Below are 7,271 nucleotides of genomic sequence, written 5' to 3'. Positions count from 1 at the left end.
CCAGATATACTTTGCTACATTTATATATGTACACTTATGTACACTATGTACAGAGGGTGAATAGTAAGTGTACCATATGGTGACAAGATGGGAATAGTAAGTGTATCATATGGTGACAAGATGGCAAAAGCAAAAGCCAGAGAGAGTGCACCATATCAACCAGCAGCTCAGGCAAGTCTAACAATGTTTACAGCAATGTTACGGCGGGATTGCCCGCAGTTGGTCAATGAAGCAATGTACTGATTAAACGACAGGTACCCTATCGATCGTCAAACCCTTAGCACCCGGTTGGCTGGTTGAGAGGCAACCTACATGGGAGTGTGACATACGCTGAATAAACTGTAACATACTCTTTGCATGCCACACCTGACACCTCGCCTCCCTGTTCTGACCAACCTGACTACCCGTCTGACACTTCGCCTCCCTGCTCTGACCAATTTGACCACCCTCTTACACTTCGCCTCCCTGCTCTGACCAACTTGACCACTCTCTGACACTTAAGAACATAAGAACATAAGAACGAAGGAACACTGCAGCAGGCCTACTGGCCCATGCGAGGCAGGTCCAAGTCTCCTACCGGCTTAAGCCAATGCACCCAACCTAGTCAGGTCAGGTCACATTGACTTAAGGGAGGAACACGGCAACCGACCTGGTAGCACAAGCTATCAGGTCCAACTCACACCCACCCACATCCACTCATGTATTTATCCAACCTATTTTTAAAGCTACACAACGTTCTGGCCTCTATAACTGTACTTGGGAGTTTGTTCCACTCATCCACAGCTCTATTACCAAACCAGTACTTTCCTATATCCTTCCTGAATCTGAATTTTTCCAACTTAAAAGCATTGCTGCGAGTCCTGTCTAGGCTAGATATTTTCAGCACACTATTTACATCCCCTTTATTTATTCCTGTCTTCCATTTATACACCTCAATCATATCCTCCCTAATTCTACGTCTTTCTAGAGAGTGCAGATTCAGGGCCCTCAGTCTATCCTCATAGGGAAGGTTTCTGATACATGGGATCAACTTTGTCATCCTCCTTCGTACATTTTCCAGAGCATTTATATCCATTCTGTAATACGGTGACCAAAACTGTGCAGCATAATCTAAATGAGGCCTAACCAAGGATGTATAGAGTTGAAGAACAACCTGAGGACTCCTATCTACTGATATTATACCTTCTTGTTCTGAGCAGCTGACACAAGTTGACTGCAGATATGAATTGTAAAGGACCTGCCTAGTATGGGCCAACAGGCCTGCTGCAGTGTTCCTCCTTTCTTATGTTCTTATGTTCTTATTATGACTTGAAGTCTAGGATGTGATCTTTCGCCACTGACAGAGAAGGAATACTTCTAGTGTCCTGTGTTCAGTCAGAATACTTTGATCATATTACCTGTATACTCGCAGAGGCGGGTGTTTATATCAATGAGGTATACATCTAGTATATTATACACTGATAATATTGAAGTTAGTTTCAAAATGTTGTGTTCTGATGCAGTAGACTGTTGTATAAAAGTGTGTATTTGAAAAACCCATGTTAAGTAAAACTGTTTTTTGATCAACAGTTACAGTTATGATTTCTATCTTCATAAAAACTTTTCTTTTTGTTTGTACTTATATTATAGTCACAAACTGTTTGTTATTTTGAATATGTCTCACTATAATATTTACTTTAGTGACTCTTTTGTTTCTCTAACTCTGTATTTTAACAGTCTGTAACCTGAAGAATGAGACACTTGTGCAACATTTTATTAAGGAAACGTTTCGCCAGCTAGAGGCTTCTTCAGTCCATTACAGAGAAGAACGGTGGATGATTAGTAGGAGTTTGAGGTAATCAGTCCCTCAGCCTCGAGTCCATATGTTCAGTCCATCAATCTTAAGAAAAGTACCGGTTTTCTCTGTACCGGACTGAAGAAGCCACTGGCTGGCGATAAACGTTTCCGTAATAAGGATTCCCAAATGTTGCACAAGTGTCTTTGCAACAGGTTAACTTTCATCTCTGTTAACCCAGTCCACCCTTTGTAAAATACTTTGCTCAAGAATTCGTAAAATAAGGCCGATTCTTTTTCATAGTACTGAATCATATTTGTATTGTATAGGCTCCTAATGTTAGCGTGTAAGTGTTCATAAGATAAGAGATAAGATTTCGTTCGGATTTTTAACCCCGGAGGGTTAGCCACTCAGGATAACCCAAGAAAGTCAGTGCGTCATCGAGGACTGTCTAACTTATTTCCATTGGGGTCCTTAATCTTGTCCCCCAGGATGCGACCCACACCAGTCGACTAACACCCAGGTACCTATTTGCTGCTAGGTGAACAGGACAACAGGTGTAAGGAAACGTGTCGAAATGTTTCCACCCGCCGGGAATCGAACCCGGGCCCTCCGTGTGTGAAGCGGGAGCTTTAGCCACCAGGCCACCGGGCCACCATACAGATTGCAGCCCATTAGTTCTGTATTAATTCTTAATCTTGTAGTTGCCTATCAAGGACACTGAGTGTAGTGATGCCGAGCTAGCAGTGTCCCTCCCAGGAAGGACATAGCAATGATCACAGAGGAGAATACCGTAGTCGTCCAGGGTGCCTTAACCGGCATTTTTCTAATACCCACCAGGATGAAGGAATCCTAGAGATGACGACTGTATTTATCCTGACACACCACCACACTCATCCTGACACACCACCACACTTATCCTGACACACCACCACACTCATCCTGACACACCACCACACTTATCCTGACACACCACCACACTCATCCTGAAGCACCACCACACTCATCCTGATACACCACTACACTCATCCTGACACGCTACAACACTCATCCTGACACACCACCACACTCATCCTGACACACCACCACACTCATCCTGACACACCACCACACTCATCCTGACACACCACCCTTCACCCAAAGGTGCAGGGAGGCCAAAACCAAGTGTGCTAGGGAATGGAAGAATTATAGAAGGCAAAGGACACAGGAGAATAAGGAGAGCAGTCGTAGAGCCAGATATGAATATGCACAGGTAAGCAGGGAGGCCCAAAGACAATACGAGAATGACATAGCAAAAGCCAAATCTAACCCAAAGCTGTTGTACAGCCAGATCAGGGGGAAAACAACAGTCAAGAACCAGGTAATGAGGCTGGGGAAGGAAGGAGGGGAGGTCACAAAAAATGACCGTGAAGTATGTGAGGAACTCAATATGAGATTCAAAGAAGTGTTCACAGAGGAGACATACGGGCCTCCAGAAAGGTGTAGAGGTGGGGTACACCATCAAGTGTTGGACGCAATACATACAACCGAAGAAGAAGTAAATAGGCTGCTAAGCGAGCTAGATACCTCAAAGGTGATGGGGCCGGATAACATCTCTCCATGGGTCCTGAGAGAGGGAGCAGAGGCACCTTGTGTACCACTAACAACTATCTTCAACACATCTATCGAAACAGGGCGACTACCTGAAGTATGGAAGACAGCAAATGTAGTCCCAATTTTTAAAAAAGGAGACAGACACAAAGCATTAAACTATAGACCATTGTCACTGATGTATAGAATGCAGAGACCTGGAGAAGATTATCAGGAGAAGAGTGGTGGAGCACCTAGAAAGGAATGAGCATGTGAATGACAGCCAGCACAGTTTCAGGGACAGGAAATCCTGTGTCACAAACGTACTGGAGTTCTATGACAGGGTGACGGCACTAAGACAAGAGAGAGAGGGGTGGGTAGATTGCATTTTCTTGGCTTGTAAGAAGGCGTTTGACACAGTTCCACACAAGAGATTAGTACAAAAGCTGAAGGATTGTTAGGTAAGACACATATGCAACAGTTAGGTATCTTTATTTCGAAACGTTTCGCCTACACAGTAGGCTTCTTCAGTCGAGTACAGAAAAGTTGATAGAAGCAGAAGAGACTTGAAGACGATGTAATCAGTCCATCACCCTTATAGTTTTGAGGTGGTCAGTCCCTCAGTCTGGAGAAGAGCATTGTTCCATAGTTTGAAACAATATGGAGTTGAAGTGACAGGATGGAGCCTTATATAGCGCCAGGAGGTGAGACGTAGGTCACTAGTAGAACGCAGATGTTGGGAGGTCAAGTCCCTCTCAAATCCAGCCGTTCTCACTAGTAGAGGTTGTCGAAGTTGATTAAAGGTCTGAATCAAGATACCCTTGTGTTGCAGTGTCTGACAGATTGAACCACCACCGCCACCTCCACCACCGCCACCTCCACCACCGCCACCTCCACCACCGCCACCTCCACCATCGCCACCTCCACCATCGCCACCTCCACCACCGCCACCTCCACGATCTGCCACCCAGCCACACTACAAAGCCTTATCCACCTATCGGTCTGAGGATCGACGACCCAAATGATTTCTTCATGAATGAGCCTCAAAACTCCATAAATGTATGCCAGATTTCCGACATTACCCTAACTCCGATAGATTTCGAAAAAGCCATTGACAACATGCCTATGCACTCAGCCCCGGGCCCAGACTCGTGGAACTCTGTTTTCATTAAGAACTGCAAGAAACCCCTCTCGCGTGCCCTAAGTACACTATAGAGGAGGAGCTTGGACATGGGTGAAATTCCACATTCACTAAAACAACGGATATAGCCCCACTCCATAAAGGTGGCAGCAAAGCATTAGCTAAGAACTATAGACCAATAGCTCTGACGTCCCACATCATAAAAATCTTTGAAAGAGTGCTAAGAAGCAGGATTGCAAATCACCTGGATTCCCAAAATCTGCACAATCCAGGGCAACATGGGTTCAGGGCAGGTCGCTCCTGCCTCTCTCAACTACTGGATCACTATGACATGGCCTTGGATGCACTGGAAGAAAATCAGAATGCAGATGTAATATACACAGACTTTGCAAAAGCATTTGACAAATGCGATCATGGCGTAATAGCCCATAAAATACGTGCTAAAGGAATAACTGGGAAAGTGGGGAGATGGATCTTCAACTTCCTAACAAATCGAACACAAAGAGTAGTGGTCAACAGAGTTAAATCGGAGGCTGCCATAGTGAAGAGCTCTGTTCCACAAGGCACAGTACTCGCCCCCATCTTATTCCTTATCCTCATATCAGACATAAACAGAGATATACACCACAGCACCGTATCATCCTTTGCAGATGATACTAGGATCTGCATGAGGCTGTCATCTGCTGAGGACGCGGTTAACCTCCAAGAAGATATAAACAAAGTTTTCCAGTGGGCAACGGTAAACAATATGATGTTCAATGAGGACAAATTCCAACTACTCCGTTATGGAAAACTGGAGGAGATAATAACTAGAACAGAGTATACTACTGACTCCGGCCATACAATAGAGCGGAAAAATAATGCAAGGGACCTGGGAGTAGTAATGTCTGAGGATCTCACTTTCAAGGATCACAACAGTGCCACGATCGCACGTGCAAAGAAAATGATAGGATGGATAATGAGAACGTTCAAAACGAGAGATGCCAAGCCAATGATGATCCTTTTTAAATCACTTGTTCTCTCTAGGCTGGAATACTGCTGTACATTAACATCTCCATTCAAAGCAGGTGAAATCGCAGATCTAGAGAGTGTACAGAGATCCTTTACTGCACGTATAAGTTCTGTCAAGCACCTTAACTACTGGAAACGCTTGGAAGCACTTGACTTGTACTCGTTGGAACGCAGGAGGGAGAGATATATCATAATCTACACTTGGAAAATCTTGGAAGGAATGGTCCCAAATCTGCACACAGAAATCACTCCCTACGAAAGTAAAAGACTGGGCAGGCGATGCAAAATGCCCCCAATAAAAAGTAGGGGCGCCATTGGTACACTAAGGGAAAACACCATAAGTGTCCGGGGCCCAAAACTGTTCAACAGCCTCCCATCAAGCATTAGGGAAATTGCCAATAAACCCCTGGCTGCCTTCAAGAGAGAGCTGGACAGATACCTAAAGTCAGTGCCGGATCAGTCGGGCTGTGGCTCGTACGTTGGACTGCGTGCGGCCAGCAGTAACAGCCTAGTTGATCAGGCCCTGATCTATCGGGAGGCCTGGTCATGGACCGGGCCGCGGGGGCGTTGATCCCCGGAATAACCTCCAGGTAACCTATGGTAATCTTCACCCTTATCGTACCACTTATACACTAGGTCAAGACCAAGAGCTATATCTTCTGTGTACCACCTTTAGAAAGCCTAAATGTGCAAGTCTGCACATTAATTGCATTTCGACGATTCTGCAAGTGTGTGTTGACGACATCCTATCATCCTCCCACCACCTTCCTCCCACCACCTTCCTCCCACCACTTTCCATCCACCACCTTCCTCCCACCACCTTCCATCCACCACCTTCCACCCACCACCTTCCATCCACCACCTTCCACCCACCACCTTCCTCCCACCAACTTCCACCCACCACCTTCCTCCCACCACCTTCCTCCCACCACCTTCCTCCCACCACCTTCCTCCCATCACCTTCCATCCACCACCTTCCTCCCATCACCTTCCATCCACCACCTTCCTCCCACCACCTTCCTCCCACCACCTTCCACCCAGCATCTTCCTCCCACCACCTTCCTCCCATCACCTTCCATCCACCACCTTCCTCCCACCACCTTCCATCCACCACCTTCCTCCCACCACCTTCCTCCCACCACCTTCCTCCCATCACCTTCCATCCACCATCTTCCTCCCACCACCTTCATCCCACCACCTTCCACCCACCACCTTCCACCCACCACCTTCCTCCCACCACCTTCCACCCACCACCTTCCTCCCACCACCTTCCACCCACCACCTTCCACCCACCTCCTTCCACCCACCACCTTCCTCCCACCACCTTCCACCACCACCTTCCACCCACCACCTTCCTCCCACCACCTTCATCCCACCACCTTCCACCCACCACCTTCATCCCACCACCTTCCACCCACCACCTTCATCCCACCACCTTCCACCCACCACCTTCCTCCCACCACCTTTCACCCACCACCATCCTCCCACCACCTTCCTCCCACCCACCACCTTCCATCCACCACCTTCCTCCCACCACCTTCCATCCACCAACTTCCTCCCACCACCTTCCTCCCACCACCTTCCACCCAGCACCTTCCTCCCACCACCTTCCTCCCACCACCTTCCACCCACCACCTTCCTCCCACCACCTTCCTCCCACCACCTTCCTCCCACCACCTTCCTCCCACTACCTTCCACCCACCACCTTCCTCCCACCACCGTCCTCCCACCACCGTCCTCCCACCACCTTCCTCCCACCACCTTCCACCCACCACC

The sequence above is a fragment of the Cherax quadricarinatus genome, chromosome 2 (genome assembly GCF_038502225.1).
Source record: "Cherax quadricarinatus isolate ZL_2023a chromosome 2, ASM3850222v1, whole genome shotgun sequence".
NCBI classification, from domain to species: Eukaryota; Metazoa; Arthropoda; class Malacostraca; order Decapoda; family Parastacidae; genus Cherax; species Cherax quadricarinatus.
The sequence above is the reverse complement of the archived record's forward strand: the minus strand, read 5'-3'. Positions refer to the sequence as shown.